Here is a 17,694-nt window from a genome sequence, read left to right as displayed (position 1 = left end):
ATGTGAGGTGCAGAAGGTGTTATTTCTATCATTCAGCACACGGAGGAACAGGCATGCATAGAGATTAAGGACAGGACTAATTTTACTTAACTTCAGCCATCCATAAATCAGGCATCTAGTCTAAACTCTTCTAATGTAGACTTCCTCTTCGGTTAATGGAAAGAAATAGCTACTTCCAGAGGGCAATTAATCTCATTTGTCTCTGACACTCGCCTTAAAACGGCATGATTCACCTCCTGAATTTGCTTTCTCTTCCTTCTATGATCAGAGAGGCAGCACACATGACTGGTTTAATTAGACACCCTCATCATTAGTCAACGTTAAATGGAATGAAGCTTACCCTAAGTTGCAGATCAAGGTCACACAAAAAGCCTCTGGCAGAGCTGAAAGTGGGGCCCAGACCCCTGGATTTCAGCCCAGAACCACATCTGCCTCCATCCCTATAATCAGCGCTGGGGCACTGGCACAAGCAATTGCTGGGGGGATATTTCAATGCTTTTAAAAATAGGAAGGGTCCCTGGTAGAGTTTAGGCTTGAACCCTTCCAAATAATCACCACTGGCTTGAGAAAATCCGTGTTGTCCCTCAGCAGTATGGATACAGCCATCTGTGTGGAGTCTACAAGAGGTCAGCTCTGCAGACATGGGAAGATTGTCCCATCAGTCTTTGGGCCATAGAATCAATTCTAATACTGTTTAATCTATTTTAGAAGCAGAAATGAGGCCGGTGAATCTTGAGATTGAACTATCAGGCTACCACTGCTAAAAAATGCTTTTTAATAGTAATTCTCACCACAGTACTGAGTACATGGGTTCACACCGTCTAACTGGTACCAGAGTGCCAACATGACACACAGGCAATGCAATATCCAAACTAAAAAAATCCAAACTGGATTCAGAGAAATCATAGCTCTAGACAGAGTAGGATTCAGGTTGGGAGATGAGGGGAAACTTTATGGGATTTAACTTTGGAGAAACTTCTCTAGCAATTTTAAAAAATTAATTAGCTGACCCATAATTTGGTACTTTGAAGTCTGGGTTTTCTCCCCCATAATGACTCAGTCTAAAAGGATGGGGTAGGCGGGAGCCCTCTGCTTAGGGAGAATGTTCTGCTCCATGTTAGAGCTGCCATGGGTGCCTACTCCTCTCTTCAGAAAGTATCAACCACCTTAAATAGGGATGATTTTTGGTGGGCTTTTAAAAACTCCATAACAGAAGCTTAATTAACAGAGTCACATCCAAGATCTAGTCTTCAGCATTATATTCTCAATCCATTAAAACTTAGATTTGTACAAGGTGGGTGCTGCCAAATCTGAAGAAATTACCTTCACATACACATGCAGTCAGTATTCTCTTGGGATTTCTCCCTCTTCTTTTCCTCCATAATTTTTATGTATTTGCTTTTCCTTTGCCAGTCATATTTTCCACTCTTTTTTTTTAAAGAAATCTCCTTCCCCACCCTTTTTCTCTCCTGCTCATTCCTGATCATGTTTTGACAAATTGAGCAACCTGGGACAGTGGAAGGTTCCTACTGCCCATGGCAGAGGGTTGGAATGAGATGATCTTTAAGACCCTTTTCAACCTGAACCATTCTGGGATTCTGTGAAATTCAAGAGGTCTCAAAATAAGGCAAATGTGATCGGCTCATCTCTGGTCTTACGTACCAGAGTTGATTTTAGCTGGAATGAATTCGCTCCCAAAATGAGGTTTTTTTAGAATTTTTGTAGAAAAAACTCTGTGCTATGTTCATGTAGTGACCTTTCAACTAAAGAACCACTAACAAACTGGTGCATAATCTATTTAAACAGTCCTCAGGTAATTCAATAAATAACTTATTATACAGATCACCTCCACTTCTGCACTAACCTGTGCCAGATAACCCTCAGCCTTGTTTTCATCACATTCTGTTTGGTCATACACAGCTTTCTTAGAAGAGAATTTATACTTAATTATGTGTATTATAGCAGAGATCTGGGTAACAGCACTTTAGGACAGGAAGGGGAAAAAAGGGGGAAAAAAAGAGAGGAAAAAAAGTAGGGGCATACAGGAAGAAGAAAACATATTTCCACATCTGTTTGAATTGAAATGATCTATAGATCTGTGGGTTTGGGTGTTGCCACTTCCCCCCTGCTAAAAAAAAAAAAAAAAAAAAAAAAAAGTAGGGAAGAGAGAGCTCTATGCACATCTGGAAGACCCCAGGCATCAATGGAACTGCAAGTCCCCAGAAACCAGCAAGGGGCCAAAGGCAGGCTTGCCTTCCCCTTCTGGACATATAAAATTTAGGGTTGTAACACGGAGTCATGTTGTGACAAAGGGATGCACAGAAAGAGCCACAGTCCCTGAGTGAAATATCCCAGGGAGACAAGATGACATTGCAGCTTTGCACGTTATGTGTTACTCTGCTTTGATAAAGGCTGAGACGTGCTCACACTGAAAATAGGCAGGAAACTCCACAAAACCTTTGTATTCAGGAGGTGGTCACAAAGGCATGTGGGCAACTTAAATAAATGTCCTGCCTTGATTTCTGTGCAGGGAAAAAAAAATCCTGTTAAGTATGGAGGAGCCATGAGGTATGGGCTGAAAACACTCTAAAAAGACCTTCTGAGTAGCACATAAGCAGCAGCAATGAAATATGTGATACATGTTTAAAACTCATTCCACAAGCTGCTTTTCATCTCTCATTGATGTATGTGTCCGTTGACAGAGAAATTCCTGATCCCAGGGGAGTGTGCTAAGAAAAGCTGTATTCCTCAGCCTCAGTACTGAGGCGTAATTTTATTTCAGGAAAAAAGATTAGGGTAGCAAGTGTGGATAGCTGAGGGAGAATCCACGATCTGCTGCAGCAGTGAGTACATTAAAAAGCAATATAAAAGCTATGTGAAGAGTAGAATAAAACAGTGTTACAGCTACCCCAATGCCTGCTACACTGCATTTAGTGCCTGTTGCTCTGTTGCAAAGATGAAGAAGATTTGGCTTGGAGGGGAAAAAAAATGCTTGTGAACATCAACAGTATTGGATGTGAAATGCTGTCAAAAATAAATTAAAGCTGACCCATGAGTCTCTGACAAAGGATAGGACCCAGTGGTCACTGGAAAAGATCAGGTCACAGGTGAGGAGATGGGAAAGATGAGAAAAACTGAGAGTTTGTAGTCAAGAGCTAAACAAGCTGTTCTGATTTGTCTGCTGGCACAGTACAAAACATGCTAGATACCAGAAATCCAGTGTTTGCTCCAAAATAACAAGAAATATTCTGATCTTTCACCACTACTCAGCTGTTTCAAGTCAAACACCAACCTGAGTATAAGCTTCTGGAGACAGAAATGTTGTCATTAATCATCCTCTCCAGTGCCAATTTTGGCCATTTTACATGAATCAAACCAGAAATCAGTACTGAGAGTGCTATAGGGTCAGTGAAAATTGCAGACAGCCAGTCAATGCCTGTGCTGCTGCTTCTGCCCGCCAGCCCAGCACGGCCTCAGAACGTGTTTGTGTGGCCCAAGGAAGCTGATGTTCAATTATCACATCCCAGGCATGGCAGAAGATGTGAGGAGTCTTCATCTCCAGCTTAATCGTTTCAGTTTAAACTAAGCAAAGGACTGTCTCCCAGATCAAAGCAAGGCAATCTTGAGTCTGCTGGATGTGGTAACTGGAAAGGGACGTGAGCTTGTCTCTCATCACTGAACTTCCACTGCTCTGCTGGAGAAGGCAAGATGTAAATCGGGCTGTGGAAGAGGCTGACTTGCAGAATGCAAATGTGGTGTTGATGCTTGAAGATTTTTACCTCCTCGGGGAGGAGGGGTGTGCATTTTTTATCTTTCAGCTTGTGGGTGTGGAACTGAAAACTAATCAGATTATGCTACACGTGGCCTTGCCAGATGCTGACACTCAGGGACTCCCTTTCTTTGTACCGTGTACACCACCCACCAGCTTTTTTGTGTGGTTTTTTTTTCCTGGCACCCAGAAGATCTGGTTACCAGATTTTCAGCAGATGCTTTTATCACTCTCCACTGGGTTAGCTATTTTCAGTCATCACCCAGTTCTATCTTTTTCTGGTTTTGCCTTAGCATGGAAAACTATCGTGGGAGCCAGGTCTCTCCATAAAAGAACCAAGGGATGATAGAAAGGTCATGGCAGTGAGAGCCTGGGCTGTCACCTGCTGTAGACATTTTCTGGGACATCCCAAGTGGAATAGAGGGTGATGACCCATTGTGAAATGCCACTATGGCTTCTATTTGCTCTATGTCTCAAAAGTGCTCAGCACAAGATAATGAAGTTTGGAGTCATTCCATGGAATGACTGCAGGTGGAAAAGGCAGACAATTCTTTGAACTCAAGGCCTAGTAACCAAGGATTTCTACAGCTCTGGGTTCAGTGAACCCACCAGAAAAGGGACTTTTCTTCAGGTTAAGGGGTAGCAGAAAGAAGAATCACCTGGCTTATGACCTCTGAATTTGTAGTATGTGCACCTCTGTCTCTTGACTCTGAGAGAAACACAACAGAGACCAAGAACTCAAGTTTAGATTATTCCCACTGTTCTCCAAAGGTGAAGTGCTTTAAAAAGGTAAAGAATGGGCATATTCTTTCCTACTAACCCTATATGTCTTTGAGACAAGCCCTCTGATTTTTTCTCTTTTAACACTGGAACACCAGCAGCATTCCAGTGTACACTGCAGTGTGTACTCTTCTGCATACACATTGTAGAAGACAATTTCACACTATAAAAAATACAAGCTACCTGTCCTCTGAATTTCATCACAGATTCTCCTTACATTCTCTTTGCAGGCCTACCTGCATTTCATCCCATTTGGTCCTGTGGATCAAGGGTAACTGGAAGGTGGCTTGATTGAATGAGTATGGGTTTGACTGAATTCAGCTGCAGGCTGATAAAGCTGAAGTCAAGGGACCCACAGTTAAGCCTCAGTAAAGAAGATGAGACCTGAGCCTAAGGCTTCCTAACAGCTGTTGTGCAGGGACTGAATAATGCTGAGCATTCAGCATGAAGCAAAAAATATTCACTGTTCTGTTACGAGTTTCAGACAATACTTTACTGCAGCAAGATGTCACTCCAAAGCAGAGTCAATCTATGCACTGGAGGTAAAAATAAAGGAGCCGTAAACCAGAAGTCCAGAAGATTCACCTTAGCTCTTTGCAAGGAAAAAAAACCTCTGGAGAAAGTCATGAGGGTCCCTCTTGTGTCCCTTGTCTTGTGACAAATTGTCATCCAGGGCTGGTTTCTCCCCAACCAATCCTACTGAATGCATCCAATCCAAAGTTCATGGAAAAAACCCCAAAACACAAGAGCCAAACAATTTTTGCTCAGGAAAGGAGAAAGCTTGGAACCCTTCCAGTCTCTTAGGTAAAGACACAATTATGAGAAGAAAAATATAATCCACCCAAGAGACATAATTACATAATTAGGCCATAGGCTGTGCATAGGAAAGGTTCTTATAGTTCATAAAACAAGGAGCTACATAGGTGCAGTAACTGTAGTTAATTCACTCAATGAAGGAAAAAAAAAGAAGTTTGTTTTTTAAATAGCTGAGGGCACCGGTTTGCATTAGACTGGGAGCTATTCTCCTGACTGTACACAGAGGCCTGTTCGTGCCAACAGGAGTCACTCAGGCGCAGGCAGAAAACAAGCCCCTGTCTCTTTTTGTTCTTAAAAAAGGCATATTTTTTACCCAAAGCAGCTAAGGCCTGTACCTGAAACTACGGCAGAGAAAAGGAAATAAATAAAGACAGATGAATGCATACTGTGGAGGGGCTCAGTTCCTGTGAAACAGATCTAATGTGTATCCATTTGCCAAAATCCTAATAAGGAGCCCCTCCTCCCTGACCCCTGCTCTGCAGACTGCTGGTCTGGGTCCAAAAGGGCCAGATCCAGATCCTGGGGGCACCAGTGACATTAGCATCTCCCCAGAGCTGTGGCTCCTACCCTGGGTGAGCAGAGGCAGAGGGAGGGTGGAACCTCAGCGCTGAGGTCAAGCCTGTGGAGCACCTCTGGTGTCGATGGTCATCTCCCCACTGATTTACTGGGAGCAAAGGGAATGTCCTGTCTGCTCATCCCGTGGGCAGCCCGCCCAGCACAGGACAAAAAGAGTAGGTTGGAGGGAGGAAGGGGCAGGAAGGGTCAGAAGAAATGACCCATGGGGCTGTAACGTGTGTCCCTTTGTACCTGCGGGAATGGCTCTGAAGCTTTTGAGGATACAAAGTGCTTTCTAAAATTCAGACCCAGCTGAAAGGTAGACCCAGAGGCCAGGGTTTTCAGCAAACTGCAACAGCTGCAAAGGAGCCTCCTGCTCACAAAATTTCTCTATAGAGAGGTGAAAAATGCCTCCTTGGAGCAGGGCTCCAGGCTGCTCATCTGACAGCCAAGGGACTGATGGGGGCAGGTGGCAGAGGCTGAGCTGGCCAGGCACTGAAAGGGAAAGGTGTGTTAAAGCAGCAAAATTGGAAGATGTAACAAAGGAAATCAAAACAGTGCTTGAGAAAAAGGACAGGCTGAGCAGGAAAGGGCTCGAGTGGTTTTGCTTTTGCACCAGTTCCCTCCTACCCCCCAATCCATCCCAGAGCTGCAGGACTCGTGCAGCCCTCTGCTCTGACTCTGTACTCGAGGTGAATGAGCCAGGTCTCCCCTTGCTGCACTGGTGGGGTAGTTTCTTTCTCTTTTCTTTCTGAAAAACTTTGCAATTCTGTTTAGGATTTTGAAGCTTGTTCTGCAAATCTGAGCAACTCGCCATAAGACCATCAGCCCAAACAGGCCAGATCAGGGAAGGAGCAGGTGGGACCTCCTTGTGCCACAATGCTCTGCCTTCACCTTTATCCATCCTTGATGAACATAAAGGAATCTGTGTGCATGTGTGCCAGGAAACCAGCTAAACATTGCTGGCATGGCCACTTGGAGACATTAAAGACAACTCATATAAACAGAGACTGTCACGCAAGTCTCAGTCCCTGCCTTAGCTCCCTTTGCATGCTGGTATCTGTTACACTCTCCCCCTCCTCCTCCCCCTTTTTTCTTCAGAAGCAGGGATGAGGGAGAGCAAGGGCAGTCCCAAAAAGCTCAAGAGCTCCTCATTCTGATTTATTATCCTCATGATCGCAGCAAAATCTTTGAGAAGTAAAGTTCCCCCCCCCACTACCCTGCCAAGAACGGATCTATCCTGCAACTATCCCACCAATTTCTGCTGCTTCTTTGCTGCAGCACCAGGCAGTAAAGATCATAGTGAAGAAGGGGGTAAAAGGGGGGGAGAGAAAAAAAATCTCCTTGAACTGGCTTCCCTCCAGCTGGCAGGAGGGGATGGTTTTCTTAACGCTTGTGAAACCTGATTACTTTAAAAGAATGAGGGGGGGATGGATGATGTAAACACAGCCATTAAACCAGACTTAAGGCGCTTAGTTTAAATCTAGCATAGAGCTCTCGGATGCTGCACTGCTCTCTAGACATCAATAGGTGCATTTTCATTTCTGGTTTTGTTTTACACCCCCCAAACCAGGGGCACACCGCACGCCGAACGCTGCGGTTACAGCGGGAATTCAGGCATGGAAGACACAACAGTTAAGCAATAATGGATGGATGTGTGTGTGTTTGCTATCTTTCAACAGATTGTTTTGCTGTGTTAGAAAACTACTGTGTTTATACCCATGCAGCAGGTTTTAAGCAGACTGTTTAAACTTGAATAAAGCGGGATATTTCTAAAATAACCTCGCTAATACAACTCAGATGGCTAAAGAAACCTGAAAATGGGATTAAAAATAAAAAAAGATGCCGTTTCAATCTACACTGGTGGGTAACATGATCTAAAGTCTGAAAGAAAACAGTCTTTACAAGTTCAGCTTGAAGGATTATCTTGTGTATCAGCACCCTCTGTGGCAGAGTAGCATTTATCCACGTATCCACCCATGTTAATGCTGTTGCGTAATTTACTACAGCCGTGATAGACAGATAATTGCTTTATCCACCCAAGTGTAATAAACGGAGTCTGCTATGTTAATCCTTGTGTTCTTATTGTCGGCAAATGCCAAGTAAGGGAGAGAGGTACACTGAAAACTGTCCTCTCCTTCCAAAACTACTGGAGTTTACTCACCCTCAGACCTGCTAAAGTGTTCTTACTGCATTCCACTCCCCTGCTTGCAGTGCCAAGTATTTTGAGTAGTATCAAGTTATTGTTATATAAAGGGCACCTACACTCAGGCTATATGGAGGCAGAAGCCAGGATGTAGCAGCCTTTAGGAAAAAAAAAACACCCTACCCAACCAACCACCCTCAAACATCTTTTCCTACTCAGTAAGTAAAACAGGCCAAGTATTTTCTGTTCCTGGGCATAGCACAGAAAGTAATTACCTGTCCTTCTAAAACTGGACATCTATTCAGTTTGTGTGGAGTCTGTCTGACTGTTGAAAAATGTCATTTAGCTGCTGGCCCATCAGTGTTTTCCACAAAAATCTATAAAGATTTTTTATTTTGAATGTCAAAAACAGGCGTACCCTTTAAAAGGTCTACAGATTCCTGGCAGCTCCATGAGCTTAGGTTTGTGGCATCAAATTTGTAATGACAGTTTGATGGATGCCTCCCTTTCTTACTCCTGAAAGGTATAAGGAATTGGTGTTTCCCAATAAAAATTACGCTTAACACTATTCTTTGCTTGTATTTTTACTTGCAAATGCATAAAATGCCTGGTGCTGCTGGCAATGAGTGGGTTTATGGGGCAACTTTCATGCTACATGAGGCATTCAACTTTTTGTGTACTCAGAGCTCTTGCACAAGCACCTACATGATGTGCAAGTTCTGAAGAAGGACAGCCTTAAGCAGCACATAAACACTGCAGCTGGGCTTAAGAGAAGAAACATTGGCCCGAAGATGTTCCAACAATCCTGCAGGTGATTCGCAGTTTTTAACCCTTGTTATGCTCCACCTTTCCCTGCCGATGCCAGCAGGGGCATTTCTGGCTCAGGTGGAGGCTGAAATGGATTAACTTCTGCTTTCAGGTCTTCAAAAGAAAGAAAAAGGAGGGGTTTAGATTAGATATTAAGAAGAAATTCTTTACTCTGGGGTAGTGAAATAATAGAAAAGGTTTCCCAGAGAAGCTGTGGGTGTCCCATCCCTGGAAGTGTTCAAAGCCAGGTTGGATGGGACTTGGAGCAAACTGCTCTAGTGGAATGTGTCCCTGCCCATGGCTGGGGGTTGGAATGAGACTTCTTAAGGCTTTTAAGGTCCTTTTGAACCAGAGCCATTCTACAATTTTATGAAATAAAAGATAAAACAGAGCCATAGAGGATGAATGGATGGGGGTTTGGTGTGACAAAGTTGCCCACTGTTACTACTGATATTGAAATGGAAAGTGTTTTATACATCTTCAGCCAATTAATAGCTGGTACTTCCTTTAGTAACTTGGATGATGCAATACAAAGCACAATTATAAAATCTTTAGATGACTTCTAGTAATGTAAAGCCTTCAGACTCTACCTTTTGAAACTTGGAGAAATAGGTCAGAATTCAGAATGAACTTAGCAAGGAAGAGAAATTGTGCTTGACATGTCATTAGTAAAAGTGGCATCAGTAAAATTTAAGTGTTTTGTGCTACACTTTGGAGCAAGAAGGTAAATGCACCACAATGACAAACCTATTAACCAGCAGCACTGCAGAGGAGATCTGGGGGTGGCTGGGAGTTGCAAGCTGAATACGAGTCAATAAGGCATTCTGGGGTTTTTTTTCAAAAAAATGAAGTAAATGCATTTCTGGGAAAGATTAATGGTCATGCTGCATACAAGACATAGAGGTATCTATTACAGGCTGCTCAGAAGTGGTGAGACATCAGCTGGACTGCTTTATCCAGTGTGGGACACCACCCTCTAAGAAAGATGCAGACAGATGAGAGAGAGTCCAGAGAAGAGCAACAGGAGCGATAACAGATTCAGAAAGCATGAGCAACATGGAAAAGTTGAAGGAAATACATTTGTTTAGTCTAGAAAAGAGACAAGCAGGAAAGGACATGATAAGAGTAAAATGTTTTCTACAGAAAATGGTAATCGATTGATCTCTGTGTCAGCTAAGAACAGCACAAGAAAAAGATGCCTTCAGCTGAGGTAGAAGAGATTTAAGAGATTAATGTACAGTATTAGCAAACTCCTTTTTAAGTATAAAGGAAAAAAACCCCACAAACTCCAGACTTGGTAAGTAAGTGGAAGGCTCGGTACTGGAGGATTTAAAAATTTGGACAGATGTCAGTGATGATCTAAGTATATCTAATACTTCCTCTGAGGAAAAATGGACTAGGTCGCCTGAGGTTTCTTTTAGCCCTGCTGTTCCGGGGCTGAGTGATTGTCTGTGCTGGGTGAAGTCACGTACACAATACTTTGTCCATGCAGTCAGCAGCTCCTGCTAACTGAGGGCCTGATGCTGCAAAGAGCTCAGGACCTTGGGTTGCCATGAAAGGGCACAGCGAAATGCAGGCAATGTGTGCTCAGCTATTCCTGACTACAGAGAATCCGTGGGGGTTTGGAAATGCTGGTCTTAAACCCTCTGTTCCAGGGTTTCTTACAGCTCTAACTTCAGAATAATGATCATTTCTTTGCCTCATTGTGGTATTACAAGATTGACTTCACCATTAATTTGGAGATCAGGACTCTGGGTGCCCACTAGTTTTTGATGAATTCACACCAAAGTAAAACTAGAATTTCACACCCACTTCTTGAGAGTATTCCTGCAACCCCCAGTGAAGGTCCAGATCCTAATCCATGATTGGTTTTGGTTGTTGCTTTCCTATCTGTGTGTCTGCTGGTTACTCTAAGAGAGATGGTCCCACAAAGAGTAGCCGTGGCCATTCATTTGTTAAAAGTGTGAAGAACAAGAGACACCAAAATGACAAATTTCTTGGGGAAGACCCCCAAACCCTAAACCCAGAAGCAAAGGTTTTGTACAAGCTATGTCTTCTATGAGAGTGTAGACAACTCCTCAATGCAGTGGACTATAAAATCCTGGGATTTTTCAACAAGACAGCCTCATTATTTATATTATTTCTTCCTGAAAGTGCTAATTCATAATTAGTTCTGTTGGGGTTTGGGTGGTTTTTTGGGGGTTTTTTTTGGTGGAAAGGAAAGAAAAGCTCCTTTCTGCTGTGAGCTACACGAACCCAAACCCCATCCTTGCTACAGAAAATCCATCCCTGCATACATTCATCTCACACCAACCCCCTGAGCTCTAAGGATGGCTGTCTCTACCCAAGACTAGCTGCTTATTAGCATCATGCCCAAATCTCATGAGATGCACGTTGCTGGCCAAAGTTAAGCCTGTCCTTATGGGCTTTGCAAGTTGCTAATTCAGTGCCTCAGCCAAGTGTTCAACCTGCTCAGGGGTGATGCCTCCTATGAAAGCCCCAGCCGGGCAGAGGGGAGGGAGGGGAGTGACACAACCGCGTTTGGCCATCAGCAATGTGAGATTTTTTTGTGACGGGCTCTGGCAGGGAGCTGACCCTTCTGCCGACAGTTGTTAAAGTTTGTTTAGTGACGGGGAGCCTCCCGTGAACTTAAAAACAATAGGAAAACAGAGTCCTGGAGCATAAATCTCACCCCCTGCCCCGGTTGCCTGCGCCTTTGGCCACCAGAAGGTAACAAATCCCCAGGAATGCTGGCGGTGGAGATGCGCTGCGAGGCGGCGCTGGAGCGCGGCCAACACAAGCAGCGGTGATGCCGCTCAGAGAGCGCGGAACGGCGCGGAGGGACACCGGGAACAGCCTGGGAAAGGCTGCGGGAAAGAAAGATGTGCCCTCCGACAGCTCCGGGAAAGATGTGCCCTCCGACAGCTCCGGGAAAGATGTGCCCTCCGACAGCTCCGGGAAAGATGTGCCCTCCGACAGCTCTGGCTGCTCTGCAGGGAGCTCATCACACAGGAACACCAAACACCTACTGCTTCCAGCCACATCGGGCTGAGTAGAAGGTGGGGGTCTCCTCAAAGCGTGGCAGAGATCAGTCCAAGAAGGACCTGGGTTTTGTTTAGGAATTCATGAGTCTCCCTTGCTGACACAAGGGTATTAATTTTTGGTCATCACACAGGACACAGACACAGCATATGAGACAAGGAAACCACTGACTTGTCACCAGGCCCCTGACCTGCACAAGCCCCAACTGGAGTTTTTAAAGTAGATTATAGGTCACAGGCTTTACTTTTACCCTGCTCTAACTATATTTTTTCACTGATAAACAGGATTCTGCTTGGGCATGACTGAAAGGGGACTTTGGACAAAGACCTGGAGTGATAGGACAAGGGGAAATGGCTTTAAACTGAATGAGAGGAGAGTTAAATTATATTTTAGGGAGAAATTCTTTCCTGTGAGGGTGGTGAGGCCCTGGCCCAGAGAAGCTGTGGCTGTCCCATCCCTGGAAGTGTCCAAGGCAACACTGGACAGGACTTGGGGCAGCCTGGTCTGGTGGAAGGTGCCCTACCCATGGCAGAGAGATTGGAATAAGATGATCCTTAAGGTCCCTTCCAATGCAAACCATTCTGTGATTCTATGACACTGTGGGTGCAGTCCTCTGGAAAAAAAAAGGAAAATTCAAGAAACAGAAGCTGTAAATGCCTAGTTATAAAAAAACACAAGTTGTCCAAATGGGCAGCTGTGTAGTTGATGGCTTTCAAAGTTGTACACAAGCACATACATACAGCTGTGTGTGTATGTATATATGTATATATATATATATATATGCATGCTTCCAGCATGGAAAGATGTTAGAACATATTGGATCATCACTGGCAGGTGTTTCGAATAATTTCTATTTTATTAATATTTTGGTGCGTCATTAAGTTTGGATGCCCACTACAGAGCAACAGAGGAAACCATCTCTGCAATGCAAGAGTGGCAAGGATATTTTATTCTGCTCTACTAAAACAGGCAGAAATAACACTGAAGTGCTTAAATTCTGGAAATACTCATTATCCCTGTGCTATTAATATCACCTCAATAGCTCGTTCTATTTAAAGCAAGTTTCTTTCTTTGGGTTTTATTGTGCGGGTGGCAAATCCTCATTTAATTCAGAGGATAAAAATGTATGACCCTACAATTGGAAAAATGGGATTGTCTGGGGCCCAAGCCATCTGCCAGAGCCATGAAGAGAGGCTTTGCCACCACCTTCAGTGGGAAACAGCTTGGCCTTAAAGACTTTACAGCTCGTACAGATTCAAATTTTAGTATTTGCTTTGATTTTAATGTTGTGTGACTCATTTTAAGGAATAATATAGCTGCTTCCACTGTAATGGTTACAATTCTGTGTCTGCAGGACCAAAACTTGATCCCTCAGCTATGGAATTTAGGTACGAGCTCTCAAGTCTACCTTTTAGTCCCACTGTTTGCTTTTTTTACACAAAGAAAATAAGGCACACTCCAGCCATTGGCTCCATGGATTAGAGGACAAGGCTTACATAGGAGAGTTTCCTTCTTCTGTAAGTACAACCCAGATTTAATTCCATCAAGGAATGACGGAAAATAGAACGCAAAGTGCTCTTCCCTTTTGTCCAAGAAAAGTAAAACGAGCAACCCTGGTGATGTTGAAGAAATTGGATATCTTCTAGTGGTGCCTTGCCTTGGTTTTTTTAATAAGCAAAACTCATCTGTCTTAACCAATTTAAATGAAGTAAAAAGGCAACAACAGAAAAGAGGAATGGAAAACTTTTTCCAGCTTCAACACAAACTCTGAGGAAGTCAAAGCTTTAAAAAGAGTGATTTTTTCACCAAAAGTCTGCAGAGAGCTCAGCACTATGAAAAAGGAAGAAATCTGTTTTTTAGCTCTTCTCCAGGTAGGATAGATCATTCCTTGTCCTTTCACTTCAGCTTCCCACAGGGTCTATGGGATTATTCTCCTTCTGGCAGCACAAGGTAGTTTGGCTGTCAGTGTCTCCATCCTTGACCAGTTTTGAAATCAAAACAAGTTATTCCTTCCTTGACAAAAGATTCCATGTGCTAGCAATCCCCTTTCATCAAAGGACCAACGTTACACTAGGACTGAACCCAGTTTCTAATGCCTGATGGATTTAGATGGCCAAACTAAGTGGGCCAAGGGTATCTGCTGTCAAGCCTAACCCCCAGCAACAGGCAGCATTTCTGACACGATACTGGTTTAAAATTACATGTCTTGTAATATACACTCCCTTCTCCATGATACTGATATTTCATGGCATCGTCTGGACAGGACATCCATCCCTACCCTCACTCTCACTAGGTGTGGGGGTAATATGCTTCCAGCACATCACACAGATTTGAAACTGAAAAGTTTTTTTTCCTGTTCTGCTTTTATGTGATAAAGTTTTTTCATACGGATTTGAGAATGGCTGGTATTACTGCCTGCTTAAATTTTGATTATGTTTCTTGCTTTCTTTTTGATTGGGGTATAAATCCTCACTAAAATAAACAGATGCATACTGTTGCTGGTGAATTTAAAGTGGAGGTCATGGCTTGTTCACTTGACAGTTAAGACGAGTGAACTGGTACTAAACTCTGAAATTTTCACACCTTGGCATTTACAGAATCACAGAATTAACTCAGTTGGAAAAGACCTTTGAGATCATCGAGTCCAAACTAGACCTAGCACCACCTTGTCAACTAGACCATGACAGTGCCTCATCCAGTCTTTCCTTAAACATCTTGAGTGGCGGTGATTCCATCACCTCCCTGGGCAGCTCATTCCAATGCCCAATCACCCATTCTCTGAAGCACTTCTTCCTAATGTCCAGCCTAAACTTCCCTGGCACAGCTTAAGAACGTGTCCCCTTGTCCTGTCTCTGGTTGCCTGGGAGAAAAGGCTGACCCCCAGCTGGGTGCAGCCTCCTGTCACAGGTTGTAGAGAGCAGTAAGGTCCCCCCTGAGCCTCCTTTTCTCCAGGCTGAGCCCTTTCAGCTCCCTCACCCTCCTCACAGGACTTGTGCTCCAAGGTGCACTGTAATTAAAACCTGCCCTTTGTGTTTCCCTTCGCGTGTGCATTAAGTGGCCTCATTTAAAGCCAGGCAACACCCTTCCATTGGCCGTGGTCTCTGAAAGTCCCGCTGCCTGTCCCAAATTTAAGCACAACTCATCCTGATGTGTTTCTCAGTTATGCAGGTTTGCTGTGTACACATGACGGTACATTCCTTCCGTGGCTCTGATTTTGTTCCAAGGCAGCCCCAGTTCTTACTGTTTCAGTAAGCTGAAAGCGAGAGTAGATCTGTGTGTGTGTGCAAACAAACACACCACCACCCTCACACGTGCTAAAAATGACATTTTTGTGTCTGCTCACAAGGAAAAAGAAGGATTAATTATGCACAAACATAACTTTCTCCAGCTCTGCCTAGAGATGTGAAAGAGAAGTGGCCCTGTACTCACATCTCTTCTGAGAATTCTGCCATATGGTTTTAACAGAGGTTTATTTCCTGCAGCAAGAGAGGGCTGCAGATTCTCAATCCAACCAAAATAATTATGCAGACAATTTCACTCCATTACTTGCAGTGGAACCCAAGCTGTGTGGTCCTCACATGCTTGCTGACACCTTTAAAGAGACATTAAACCATTTTTACATAAAATTCCCTTAATGGGTGGGATGTAAGATGAATTTCCTGGAAGATTAGCACCTGTCGTGTTGCATAAGGCGTGCATCTGACTGCTGCATGAATTCCTTTGGTTGGTAGACAGCAAAAATGTGATAGAAGCCTCCAGAATACAGCAAAGAATCAATCATATCTCTACAGAGGAAAATTTGTCCCTTTGCTGAGGTTTCCTACACAATTTTTTACCTCCCACATTTGACCCTGAAATAGCACAGGACATAAGTACAATACAGTGCCCCACATCAAGTACAAGGAAATGGAAATACGGCTTTAAGTTTCAGTGTTGGGTTGTGCTACAAGAAAAATGCAGAGAGTTTTCTGAGAATGTTTTTTTCAGAGCCACCCTGGGCTGCAGATCTTTTCCCCCAACTAGTGAGATCGCAGTATAAAACTTCCAATCTTTCAATCAACAGTGGGTAAAGAATCCAGGGAAAATGAAACTGCTTTGACTAGAAACAATAAAATGTGTATTAAAACATCACCTATCCAACTCTGAATGCAAACCACAGGAATACTCAAAACAGGAATGTTAACCAAGACACACAGTGATTAAAGAACATTTTAAAGGGAGAATGGAGACCACCCTTAAACCATGGAAATATCCCTTTTGGACTAAAATGCAATCTGTTGTTTTTTGGTTTGGTTGTTTTGTTTTTTTTTTTTTTGGGCAACTGTGCCTGATTTTAGTTACGGTAGCTCGTTTATGGAATTAGCAAACATACTACATTTCAGACAAGCAAATCCAATTAAATCAGAGGAAAGCACACACATACTTTTAGTGTGCCAATCCGTCTATGGTGTCAGAAAGACACAATTCCAGGCAGCAAGGGGGGTGAGGGAAGGGGAACAAGTTTTTCACAGGACTGCAGGATTTTTCATAGCGTAAAATGCTGATTGCTTCAGATCAAAAAGGTAAATGCAAGAAATAATCAACCAGGACAATGAGAACAGAGCAGAAATCAGGTAAATACCAGCAGCAAACCACAGGGCATGACTGAATGGTGCAGGGGGTTGTTTTCTTGAAGGTTTGCAAATCTTGCTACTGTTGGAGGCCACGGCACGAGCACCTTCCTGCGCCGGGCACGGGAGCTCTGCAACGGTTAATGGCACACGCTGCGTGTGTGTGGCCTGAGCAGCGAGGAAACCCAGCAGGAAACATGGTTCTAATCTTTTTCTAGTGGCAATTTCAACATTATGCTACAGATAAATTATGGTAATGTAAATAGTAAAATCCATTTTTCAGTTCTTCGGCTTGGTGCCTGCAAGCTACCTCAGGTTTCTGCAGGTGGAACGGGCTGAGGACGCTCTGCTGCAAGGCAGAGGTTTTGTCTCAGCTCTTGACAGTGCCATATGTAGGGCAGTCTCCTCTCTGCATTCCCTGCCGTGTTTTATCCCTTTGTGTTGTAAGCTCTGGGGAATTTTCTCCTGTTTGAAGTCTGGGCAAATGGTACTGAAAAATCCCTTCCTAGCCATGGAGTCACAGAACCATAGGATGGTTTGAGTTGGAAGGGACCTTAAAAATCACCCAGTTCCAACCCCTCTGCCATGGCCAGGGACACCTTCCACTAGACCAGGAAGCCTCCAAACCTCATTCAGCCTGGTCTTGAACACTTCCAGGGATGGGGCAGCCACAGCTTCTCTGGGCCACCTGTGTCAGTGCCTCACTACTTTCTGAGTAAAGAATTTCTTCCTCATATGCAATCTATATCTCTTCTTTCAGTTAAAAACTGTTCTCCCTTGTCCTATCACTATGGGTTTGTGTAAAATAGTCTATTTCCCTCTTTTTTTACAACCTCCCTGTAAGTGCTAGGTTGCAGTGAAGTCTCCCTGGAGCCTTCTCTTCTCCAGGATGAACAACTCATCCTGTCCTCACAGCAGAGGTGCTCAAGCCCTCTGAGCGCCCTCAATGTGTCCATGCCCTTCCAATGATTTGCACCCCAGAGCTGGATGCAGTGTTCCAGGTGGTGTCTCACAAGAGCAGAGTAGAGAAGAAGAATCCTCTCCCTCACCAGCTGCCCACTCCTCCCCAGGACACAGTTGGATTTCTGGGCTGTGAGTGCACACTGTTGGCTCATGTCCAGCTGTTTGTCCACCAGGGTCACACACCTTGCTGCAAAGCTATTGCACCT

At 43.9% G+C, this 17,694-nt stretch overlaps 1 protein-coding gene across 4 annotated transcripts in view; it reads right to left on the bottom strand.

The window, feature by feature from the left end:
* Positions 1–17,694, bottom strand: part of RUNX2 (RUNX family transcription factor 2) — a 156,156-nt gene that overhangs the window by 102,543 nt on the left and 35,919 nt on the right. The window lies entirely within an intron of this gene.

Source organism: Prinia subflava, chromosome 2 (genome assembly GCF_021018805.1).
Source record: "Prinia subflava isolate CZ2003 ecotype Zambia chromosome 2, Cam_Psub_1.2, whole genome shotgun sequence".
Classification (NCBI taxonomy): Eukaryota; Metazoa; Chordata; class Aves; order Passeriformes; family Cisticolidae; genus Prinia; species Prinia subflava.
Note: the sequence above shows the minus strand (reverse complement) of the source record. Positions and strands in the feature narration are given on the sequence as shown.